Below are 13052 nucleotides of genomic sequence, written 5' to 3' on the forward strand. Positions count from 1 at the left end.
TTCCACTCCATTCCATGCCATTCCACTCCACTCCATTCCATTCCTTTCCTCTCCGCTCCACTCAATTCCATTCCACTCCACTTCACTCCAATCCATTCCATTCCTCTCCACTCCTCTCCATTCCATTCTATTCCATTCCAATCCATTCTATTCCGTTCCACTCCACTCCATTCCATTCCATTCCACTCCATTCCATTCCATTCCATTTAACTCCATTCCACTCCAGTCCACTAAATTCAATTTCACTCCGTTCCACTCCTTTCCACTTCATTCCATTCCACTCCATTCCACTCCAATCCATACGACTCCATCCCACTCCTTTCCATTCCTTTCCAATCCACTCCACTCCAATCAACTGCGTTTCTCTCCACTCCCTTCCATTTCATTTCATTCCACTCCACTCCACTCCACTCCATTCCACTCTACTGCATTCCATTTGATTCAATTCCATTCCACTCCATTCCATTCCATTCCAGTCCGTTCGACACCATTCCACTCTAATCCACTCTACTCCATTCCACTCCATTCGACTCCATTCCACTCAGTTACCTTCCAGTTCATTACACTCCTATTCACTCCATTCACTTCCACTCCACTCCACACCACGATATTCCATTCAACTACACTCCACTTCACTCAATTCCATTCCACTCCACTCCCCTCCACTCCACTCCATTCCATTCCATTCCACTCCACTCTACTCCAATGCATTCCATTCCACTCCACTTATCGCCACTGCATTCCATTACACTCTACTCCATTCCATTCTATTCCATTCCTTTCCACTCCACTACATTCCACTCCAATCCACCTCATATCATTCCATTCCATTCCACTCCGTTCCATTCCATTGTACTCCATTGAAGTACACTCAGCTCCATTCCACTCCACTCCACACCACTCTACTCCACTCTACTCCTTTCCATTCCTTTCCAATACACTCCATTGCTTTCAATTCCACTCCATTCTATGCCAGTCCATTCCATTCCACTCCATTCCACTCTACTTCTTTCCACTCCATGCCATTACAGTCCACTGCGTTCCATTTCATTCCACTCCACCCCACTCCACTCCACTGCATTCGCTTCCATTCCACTCCATTCCCTTCCACTCCACTCCATTCCGTTTCATTCCATTCCATTTCACACCATTGCATTCCATTCACTTCTTTCGACAGGATATCACTATGTCACACTGGCTGGAGTGCAGTGTCACAATCTCAGCTCATATTACAAGTCAACTATACATTCCATTGCATTCTATTCCATTGCATTCCATTGCATTCTTTTAATTCCTTTGCATTCAATTCTATTCCTTTCCTTTCCATTCCATTCCATTCCATTCCATTCCATTCCATTCCATTCCATTCCATTCCATTCCATTCCATTCCATTCCTCTCAATTCCTTTCCAATCCACTCCATTCCAGTCCATTCCACTAAATTCCACTACACTACACTCAATTCTAGTCTATTGCACTCCATTCCATTCCACTCTGTTCCATTCCACTCCATTAGATTCCATTCCACTCCACTCCATTCCGCTGCACTCCATTCCATTCTGCTCCATTCCCCTCCTCTCCATTCTATCACATTCCACTCCACTCCACTCCATTCCATTCCACTCCAATTCACTCCACTCCACTACATTTCATTCCACTCCGTTCCATTCCACTCCATTCCATTCCATTCTATTCCACTCAATTCCTATCCATTGCATTCCATTCCATTCCACGCTGGCCCACTCCATTCCACTCCACACCTCTACGTTCCGTTACATCCAATTCCATTCCACTGCATTCCTATCCTCTCCTCTCCAGTGCACTCCACTCCTGTCCATTCCACTCCTTTCCATTCCATTCTGCTCCATTCCACTGCAATGCACTCCACTGCACTCCACTGCATTTCATTCAATTCCCTTCCATCCCATGGCATTCTTCATTCCACTCTGCTCCAACTCACTCCATTCCACTACACTCCACTCCGTTCCATTCCATTCTACGGCATTCCATTCCATTCCTTTATTTCGAGAATATCTCACTCAGTCAGCCAGCCTGGAGTGCAGTGGCCCCATCCCGCCTCCCGCTCCGTTCCATTCCACTCCGCTCCACTCCTTTCCTTTCCGTTCCATCCACTCCACTACTTTCCATTACTTCCGATTCCATTCCCCTCCATTGCACTCCTTTCCACTCTACTGCACTCCTCTCTACTCCATTTCACTGCATCTGATTCCATTTCGCTCCATTCCATTGCACTCAACTCCACCCCACTCCAGTCCACTTCATTCCATTCCATTCCGTTCCATTCCTCTCCATTCCACTCCTGTAAACTTCACTTCAGTACACTCCACTCCAATGTACCCCATTGCATTCCATTCCATTCCACTGCATTCCATTCCATTCCTTTCTTTCGAGAGTATCACACTCAGTCACCCATCCTGGAGCGCAGTGGTACAATCTCAGCTTCCATTGCGTTCCATTCCATTACATTCCATTCATGAGACTCCTCTGCACTCCACTCCATTCCATTCCACTTCACCCATCGTCACTCCACTCCACCCCTTTCCAATCCACTCCACTCCATTGCATTCCACTGTGCTCCATTCCATGCCACTGCGTTCTATTCCTCACCACTCCAATCGACTCCACTCCACTGCATTCCACTCCCCACCATTCCATTCATTTCCATGCCATTCCGATGTATTTCACTCCACTCCACTCCACTCAATTCCTATCCATTACCCTCCTCTCAAATACATTCCACTTCAGTACACTCCATTCGATTACATTCCACTCCAGTCCACTCCACTCCTCTCCATTCCACTACATTCCATTCCATTTCGTTCCATTCCACTCCCCACCCTTCCATTCGTTTCCACACCAGTCCACTCCACTCCATTCCATTCCAATCCACTCTAATCCACTCTACTCCACTCCTTTCCACTTCTTTCGATTCCTCTACTTTCAACTCCACTCCACTCCCTTCCACTCCAATCCAATCCAATCCATTCCATTCCATATAATTCCACTCCCTTCCACTCTACTCCATCCACTGTATTCCAATCCACTTCTGTTAACTCCACTCTGCTCCCCTCCATTCCAATCCACTCCGTTCTACTCTACTTCTCTCCATTCCATTCCTTCCAACTTCATTCCAATCAACTCCATTGCATTCCACTCCACTCCATTCCACTCCTTTCAGACCTTTCCACTCCATTCCATTCCTCTCCACTCCACTCCATTCCACTCCATTCCACTCAATTCCATTCCATTCCATTCCCCTCCATTCCACTCTACTCCATTCCATGCCATTCCTTTCCAAACTATTCCACGTCATTCCATTCCATTCCATTCCAATCCATTCTACTCCACTCCACTCCCTTTCCAATCCACTCCATTCCATTCCATTCCTTTCCATTCCATTCCATTCTACTCCATTCCTCTTCCCTCCACTCCACTCCATTCTATTCCACTCCATTCCACTGCACTCCAATCTTTCCCACGCCAATCCATTCCATTCTATTCCATTCCATTCCGTTCCACTCCATTCCATTCTACTCCTATCCACTCCACTCCATTCTTTGCATTCCATTCCCTTCCACTGCTTTCCATTCCATTACTTTCAATTCTATTCTATTCTCCTCCGTTCCACTCAACTCTACTCCACTCCACTACATTCCATTACATCCAAATCCATTCCACTCCATTCCACTCCTCCACTTTGCTGCAATGCTCTCCTCTCAATTCCACTCCTTCTCATTCCATTCCGCTCCATTCCACTGCTATCCTCTCCACCTCAATCAACTCCGGTTCATTCCATTCCATTCCATCCCATTCCATTTCTCTCCATTCCATTCCACTCCACTCCACTTCACTACAATCCACTCCATTCCATTCCATTCTACTCCATTCTATTCCATTCCATTCCATTCCATTCCGTTCTGTTGTACTCCATTGTATTCTTTTCCTTTCTTTCGAGAGTATCTCACTCTGTCACTCAGCATGGAGTGCAGTGGCACAGTCTCAGCTCCCGTTCTCTTCTGTTCCTTTTCTTTCCGATCCACTCCATTCAGCTCTGCTAGGCTCTGCTCCGTTCCATTTCCTTCCATTCTACTCCAGTCCACTCCACAACATTGGGTTACATCCAATTGCATTCCACTGCTTTACACTCCTCTACACTTAACTGCATTCCACTCCACTCCATTTCACGCCATCCCCTTGCATTCATCTCCATTGCACTGTATTCCGCTCCACCTCACTCCGCTCCATTTCAATCCATTCCATTCCATCTCATTCCAGTTCTCTCCATTCCAGGCCTCTCCACTTCACTCCACTCTGTTCCCATGCAGTCCACTCCATTCCATTCCATTCCATTCCTTTCTTTCAATGTTATCTCACTCTGTCACATAGCCTGGAGCACACTCGCACTATCTCCGCCCCTGTTCCATTCCATTCCATGCCATTCCATTCCATTCCACTACACTCCATTCCACTAAAATCTACTCCACTGCATTCCACTCCACTCCACTCCATTCTATTGCACTCCACTCCACTCCATTCAATTCCATTCAATTCCATTCCTTTCCACTTCACTCAACTCCACTACATGCCACTCCATTCCTCTCCATTCCATTCTGTTCCATTCCTTTCCACCCCACTCCACACCATTCCACTCCACTCCATTCCATTCCATTTCAGTCCACTCCACTCATCTCCACTCCAGGCCACTCCATTCCACTGCACTATACTCCATTTTATTCCACTCCCCTCCAGTCCACTGCACTCCAATCCTTTCCATTCAATTTCAATCCACTCCATTCCATTCCTTTCCACTACATTCCATTCCATTCCCTTCCATTCCACTCCATTCCACTCCTCTGCAACCCACTCCATTCTACTCCACTACATTCCACTCCATTCCACTTCACTCCATTCCCATCCACTCCTTTTCATTCCACTCTATTACCTTCCACTCCATTCCACTCCACTTAACTCCATTCCATTCCATTCCATTCCTTTCCTCTCGACTCCACATCACTCCACTCCTTTCATCTCCACTCCACTCCACACAATTGCACTTCCCTCCTTTCGATTCCATTCCATTCTCTTCCTCTTACTCCCCTCCATTCCACTCCACTCCACTCCATTCCTCTCCATTCCACTCCATTCCATTTTATTCCATTACATTCCACTCCATTGCATTCCCTTCCACTTCATTCCATTCCATGCCACTCCACTCCACTCCACTCCAATCGGCTTCATTCAATTCCTATCCACTTGTCTCCATTCCCTTCCATTCCACTCCATTCCATTCATTTCCACTCCATTCCACTCCACTACACTCCTCTCGATTTCACTCCATTCAATTCCATTGCAGTCCATTCCGTTCCACTTCATTCCATTCCTCTCCATTCCAGTTCATTCCAATCCAATCCACTCCACTCCATTCCATTCCTCTCCATTCCACTCATCTCCCTTCCTTCCCACTCCACTCTACTCCACTCCATTCCGTGCCATTCCATTCCATTTGGTTCCATTCCATTCCACTCCACTAGACTCCACTCCACTCCTTTAGATTCCATAGTACTCCATTTCACTGCATTCCAATCCACACCACTGCGTTCCGTTGCATTCCCTTCCATTCCATTCGACTCCTCTCCATTCCACTCCACTCCACTCCACTCCATTAGAATCCATTGGATTCCATTTCACTCCATTCCATTCCATTCCACTCCATGCCACTCCACTCACCTCCACTCCCCTCCAATCCACTGCATTCTGTTCCATTCTATTCCATTCCAGTCTACTCTACTACTTCCACTCCTGTCCACTCCATTCCATTCCACTCCACTGCACTCCACTACATTCTATTGCATTCCACTCCACTGCACTCCGCTACATTCCATTGCATTCCACTCCTTTCCACTCCACTCCACTCCATTGCAGTGCACTCCACTCTATTCCACTCCTCTCCATTCCATTCCATTCCATTGCATTCCACTCCATTCTATTCTGTTTCACTCCATTCCACTCTACTCCACTGTACTACATTCCCTTCCATTCCACTCCTTTGAAATCAGTTCTTTCCTTCCACAGAATCTCTCTCGGTCACTAAGGCTGGAGTGTAGTCACACAATCTCAGCTCACATTTCTCTTCTCCATTCCATTGCATTCCATTCCATCCCATTCCATTTCTTTCTATTTCACTCCACTCCACTGCATTCCATTCCACTGCATCTCATTCCATTCCACTCTGTTACTCTTCACTCCACTCCATTCTACTCCTGTCCACTACATTCCATTCCATTTCACACCACTGCATTCCATTCCATTCTTTCGACACGATATCACTGTGTCAAACAGCCTGGAGAGCTTAGGCACAATCTCAGCTCACATTACATGTCAACTCTCTATTGAACTGCATTCTATTGCATTAAATTCCATTGCATCCCATTCCATTCCTTTGCATTCCATTACATTCAATTCCATTCCATTCCACTCCTTTCCACTCCACTCCACTCCAGTACGTTCCTTTACATCCGATTCCATTCCACGCCATTGCACTCCTCTCCACTCCACTGCACTGCACTCCACTCCACACCATCCCATTACTTTCTGCTCCATTCCCCAGCACTACACTCCTCACCACTCCACTCCACATCATTCCATTCCTTTACATCCGATTCCATTCCATTCCATTCCTCTCCATTCCACTGCACTCTACTTCAGTCCACTCGAATCCACCCAATTAAAAATTCTTTCCATTCCATTTCCTTCTTTCAAGTGTATCTCACTCTGTCACCCAGCGTGGAGTGCAGTGAGACAATCTCAGCTCACATATCATTTCATCATTCCATTACATTCCATTGCATTCCATTCCATTCCAGTGCATTCCACTCCACTCCTATCAATTCCACTCCACTCCACTCCAATACGTTCCATTCCATTCCATTCCAAACCCTTCCACTCCACTCTGTTTTATCGACAGGATCTCCCTCTGTCACGCAGGCTCCAGCGCAGTGGCCACATCCCTCCACATATTTCTTCATTCCATTCGATTCAATTCCATTTCATTCCATTGGATTCCATTCCACTCCACTCCGTTCCATTCCACTCCACTCCGTTCCTTTCCTCTTCATTCCATTCCACTCCATTCCACTCTCCTCCACGACACTCCACTTCATTTCACTCCACACCACTACACTCCTCTCCATTCCATTCCATTCCATTCCATTCCATTCCACTCCATTCCATTCCATTCCATTCCATTCCCTTCCTTTTTTTCCACAGGATTTCATTCCGTCACAAAGGCTGGAGTGCAGTGGAACAATAACAGCTCACATTTCCTTTCAGCAGTCCATTGCATTCCATTCCAACCCATTGCATTCCATTCTATTTCACTCCACGATAATCCACTCCACTCCGTTCCATTCCATTCCGTCCCATTCCATTCGTCTCCATTCGAATCCACTCCACTCCACTCCACTCTACTCCATTCAATTCCATTCCACTCCATTCCATTTCACTCTATTGCATTCCATTCCTTTCTATCCACAGGATATAACGTGTCACCCAGTCTGGAGTGCAGTGGCACAATCTCAGCTCACACTACATGTCAACTTTCCATTGTATTATATTCTATTATGATGGATTCCATTGCATTCCATTACATTCCACTACTGTCCTCTCAATTCTATGCCATTCAACTCCGTTCCACTCCACTGCAATCCACTTCATTCCACTCCATCCCATTCCTTTCCACCTCATTCCACTATAATCCATTCCACCCCACACCACTCCAATTCATGCCATTACGTTCCATTTCATTCCATTCCTCCACATTCCACTCCACAAATGTCCACTCTGTTCCATTCCATTCCACTGCGTTCCATTCCATTCCTTTCTTTTGAGAGTATGACACTCAGTCACCCTGCCTAGAGCACATTGGTAAAATCTCAGCTCCCATTCCATTCCATCCCATTCCATTCCACTCCACTCCAGTCCACTCCATTCTGCTCTGCTCCATTCCAGTCCATTACACTGCACTCCATTCCCTTCCACTACACTCCAATCCACTCCACTCCACTCCACTACTATCCATTCCATTCCACTCCATTCCATGCCATTCCACTCCACTCCATTCCATTCCTTTCCTCTCCGCTCCACTCAATTCCATTCCACTCCACTTCACTCCAATCCATTCCATTCCTCTCCACTCCTCTCCATTCCATTCTATTCCATTCCAATCCATTCTATTCCGTTCCACTCCACTCCATTCCATTCCATTCCACTCCATTCCATTCCATTCCATTTAACTCCATTCCACTCCAGTCCACTAAATTCAATTTCACTCCGTTCCACTCCTTTCCACTTCATTCCATTCCACTCCATTCCACTCCAATCCATACGACTCCATCCCACTCCTTTCCATTCCTTTCCAATCCACTCCACTCCAATCAACTGCGTTTCTCTCCACTCCCTTCCATTTCATTTCATTCCACTCCACTCCACTCCACTCCATTCCACTCTACTGCATTCCATTTGATTCAATTCCATTCCACTCCATTCCATTCCATTCCAGTCCGTTCGACACCATTCCACTCTAATCCACTCTACTCCATTCCACTCCATTCGACTCCATTCCACTCAGTTACCTTCCAGTTCATTACACTCCTATTCACTCCATTCACTTCCACTCCACTCCACACCACGATATTCCATTCAACTACACTCCACTTCACTCAATTCCATTCCACTCCACTCCCCTCCACTCCACTCCATTCCATTCCATTCCACTCCACTCTACTCCAATGCATTCCATTCCACTCCACTTATCGCCACTGCATTCCATTACACTCTACTCCATTCCATTCTATTCCATTCCTTTCCACTCCACTACATTCCACTCCAATCCACCTCATATCATTCCATTCCATTCCACTCCGTTCCATTCCATTGTACTCCATTGAAGTACACTCAGCTCCATTCCACTCCACTCCACACCACTCTACTCCACTCTACTCCTTTCCATTCCTTTCCAATACACTCCATTGCTTTCAATTCCACTCCATTCTATGCCAGTCCATTCCATTCCACTCCATTCCACTCTACTTCTTTCCACTCCATGCCATTACAGTCCACTGCGTTCCATTTCATTCCACTCCACCCCACTCCACTCCACTGCATTCGCTTCCATTCCACTCCATTCCCTTCCACTCCACTCCATTCCGTTTCATTCCATTCCATTTCACACCATTGCATTCCATTCACTTCTTTCGACAGGATATCACTATGTCACACTGGCTGGAGTGCAGTGTCACAATCTCAGCTCATATTACAAGTCAACTATACATTCCATTGCATTCTATTCCATTGCATTCCATTGCATTCTTTTAATTCCTTTGCATTCAATTCTATTCCTTTCCTTTCCATTCCATTCCATTCCATTCCATTCCATTCCATTCCATTCCATTCCATTCCATTCCATTCCATTCCTCTCAATTCCTTTCCAATCCACTCCATTCCAGTCCATTCCACTAAATTCCACTACACTACACTCAATTCTAGTCTATTGCACTCCATTCCATTCCACTCTGTTCCATTCCACTCCATTAGATTCCATTCCACTTCACTCCATTCCGCTGCACTCCATTCCATTCTGCTCCATTCCCCTCCTCTCCATTCTATCACATTCCACTCCACTCCACTCCATTCCATTCCACTCCAATTCACTCCACTCCACTACATTTCATTCCACTCCGTTCCATTCCACTCCATTCCATTCCATTCTATTCCACTCCATTCCTATCCATTGCATTCCATTCCATTCCACGCTGGCCCACTCCATTCCACTCCACTCCTCTACGTTCCGTTACATCCAATTCCATTCCACTGCATTCCTATCCTCTCCTCTCCAGTGCACTCCACTCCTGTCCATTCCACTCCTTTCCATTCCATTCTGCTCCATTCCACTGCAATGCACTCCACTGCACTCCACTGCATTTCATTCAATTCCCTTCCATCCCATGGCATTCTTCATTCCACTCTGCTCCAACTCACTCCATTCCACTACACTCCACTCCGTTCCATTCCATTCTACGGCATTCCATTCCATTCCTTTATTTCGAGAATATCTCACTCAGTCAGCCAGCCTGGAGTGCAGTGGCCCCATCCCGCCTCCCGCTCTGTTCCATTCCGCTCCGCTCCACTCCTTTCCTTTCCGTTCCATCCACTCCACTACTTTCCATTACTTCCGATTCCATTCCACTCCATTGCACTCCTTTCCACTCTACTGCACTCCTCTCTACTCCATTTCACTGCATCTGATTCCATTTCGCTCCATTCCATTGCACTCAACTCCACCCCACTCCAGTCCACTTCATTCCATTCCATTCCGTTCCATTCCTCTCCATTCCACTCCTGTAAACTTCACTTCAGTACACTCCACTCCAATGTACCCCATTGCATTCCATTCCATTCCACTGCATTCCATTCCATTCCTTTCTTTCGAGAGTATCACACTCTGTCACCCATCCTGGAGCGCAGTGGTACAATCTCAGCTTCCATTGCGTTCCATTCCATTACATTCCATTCATGAGACTCCTCTGCACTCCACTCCATTCCATTCCACTTCACCCATCGTCACTCCACTCCACCCCTTTCCAATCCACTCCACTCCATTGCATTCCACTGTGCTCCATTCCATGCCACTGCGTTCTATTCCTCACCACTCCAATCGACTCCACTCCACTGCATTCCACTCCCCACCATTCCATTCATTTCCATGCCATTCCGATGTATTTCACTCCACTCCACTCCACTCAATTCCTGTCCATTACCCTCCTCTCAAATACATTCCACTTCAGTACACTCCATTCGATTACATTCCACTCCAGTCCACTCCACTCCTCTCCATTCCACTACATTCCATTCCATTTCGTTCCATTCCACTCCCCTCCCTTCCATTCGTTTCCACACCAGTCCACTCCACTCCATTCCATTCCAATCCACTCTAATCCACTCTACTCCACTCCTTTCCACTTCTTTCGATTCCTCTACTTTCAACTCCACTCCACTCCCTTCCACTCCAATCCAATCCAATCCATTCCATTCCATATAATTCCACTCCCTTCCACTCTACTCCATCCACTGTATTCCAATCCACTTCTGTTAACTCCACTCTGCTCCCCTCCATTCCAATCCACTCCGTTCTACTCTACTTCTCTCCATTCCATTCCTTCCAACTTCATTCCAATCAACTCCATTGCATTCCACTCCACTCCATTCCACTCCTTTCAGACCTTTCCACTCCATTCCATTCCTCTCCACTCCACTCCATTCCACTCCATTCCACTCAATTCCATTCCATTCCATTCCCCTCCATTCCACTCTACTCCATTCCATGCCATTCCTTTCCAAACTATTCCACGTCATTCCATTCCATTCCATTCCAATCCATTCTACTCCACTCCACTCCCTTTCCAATCCACTCCATTCCATTCCATTCCTTTCCATTCCATTCCATTCTACTCCATTCCTCTTCCCTCCACTCCACTCCATTCTATTCCACTCCATTCCACTGCACTCCAATCTTTCCCACGCCAATCCATTCCATTCTATTCCATTCCATTCCGTTCCACTCCATTCCATTCTACTCCTATCCACTCCACTCCATTCTTTGCATTCCATTCCCTTCCACTGCTTTCCATTCCATTACTTTAATTCTATTCTATTCTCCTCCGTTCCACTCAACTCTACTCCACTCCACTACATTCCATTACATCCAAATCCATTCCACTCCATTCCACTCCTCCACTTTGCTGCAATGCTCTCCTCTCAATTCCACTCCTTCTCATTCCATTCCGCTCCATTCCACTGCTATCCTCTCCACCTCAATCAACTCCGGTTCATTCCATTCCATTCCATCCCATTCCATTTCTCTCCATTCCATTCCACTCCACTCCACTTCACTACAATCCACTCCATTCCATTCCATTCTACTCCATTCTATTCCATTCCATTCCATTCCATTCCGTTCTGTTGTACTCCATTGCATTCTTTTCCTTTCTTTCGAGAGTATCTCACTCTGTCACTCAGCATGGAGTGCAGTGGCACAGTCTCAGCTCCCGTTCTGTTCTGTTCCTTTTCTTTCCGATCCACTCCATTCAGCTCTGCTAGGCTCTGCTCCGTTCCATTTCCTTCCATTCTACTCCAGTCCACTCCACAACATTGGGTTACATCCAATTGCATTCCACTGCTTTACACTCCTCTACACTTAACTGCATTCCACTCCACTCCATTTCACGCCATCCCCTTGCATTCATCTCCATTGCACTGTATTCCGCTCCACCTCACTCCGCTCCATTTCAATCCATTCCATTCCATCTCATTCCAGTTCTCTCCATTCCAGGCCTCTCCACTTCACTCCACTCTGTTCCCATGCAGTCCACTCCATTCCATTCCATTCCATTCCTTTCTTTCAATGTTATCTCACTCTGTCACATAGCCTGGAGCACACTCGCACTATCTCCGCCCCTGTTCCATTCCATTCCATGCCATTCCATTCCATTCCACTACACTCCATTCCACTAAAATCTACTCCACTGCATTCCACTCCACTCCACTCCATTCTATTGCACTCCACTCCACTCCATTCAATTCCATTCAATTCCATTCCTTTCCACTTCACTCAACTCCACTACATGCCACTCCATTCCTCTCCATTCCATTCTGTTCCATTCCTTTCCACCCCACTCCACACCATTCCACTCCACTCCATTCCATTCCATTTCAGTCCACTCCACTCATCTCCACTCCAGGCCACTCCATTCCACTGCACTATACTCCATTTTATTCCACTCCCCTCCAGTCCACTGCACTCCAATCCTTTCCATTCAATTTCAATCCACTCCATTCCATTCCTTTCCACTACATTCCATTCCATTCCCTTCCATTCCACTCCATTCCACTCCTCTGCAACCCACTCCATTCTACTCCACTACATTCCACTCCATTCCACTTCACTCCATTCCCATCCACTCCTTTTCATTCCACTCT

The sequence above is a fragment of the Pongo pygmaeus genome, chromosome Y (genome assembly GCF_028885625.2).
Source record: "Pongo pygmaeus isolate AG05252 chromosome Y, NHGRI_mPonPyg2-v2.0_pri, whole genome shotgun sequence".
Lineage (NCBI taxonomy): Eukaryota > Metazoa > Chordata > Mammalia > Primates > Hominidae > Pongo > Pongo pygmaeus.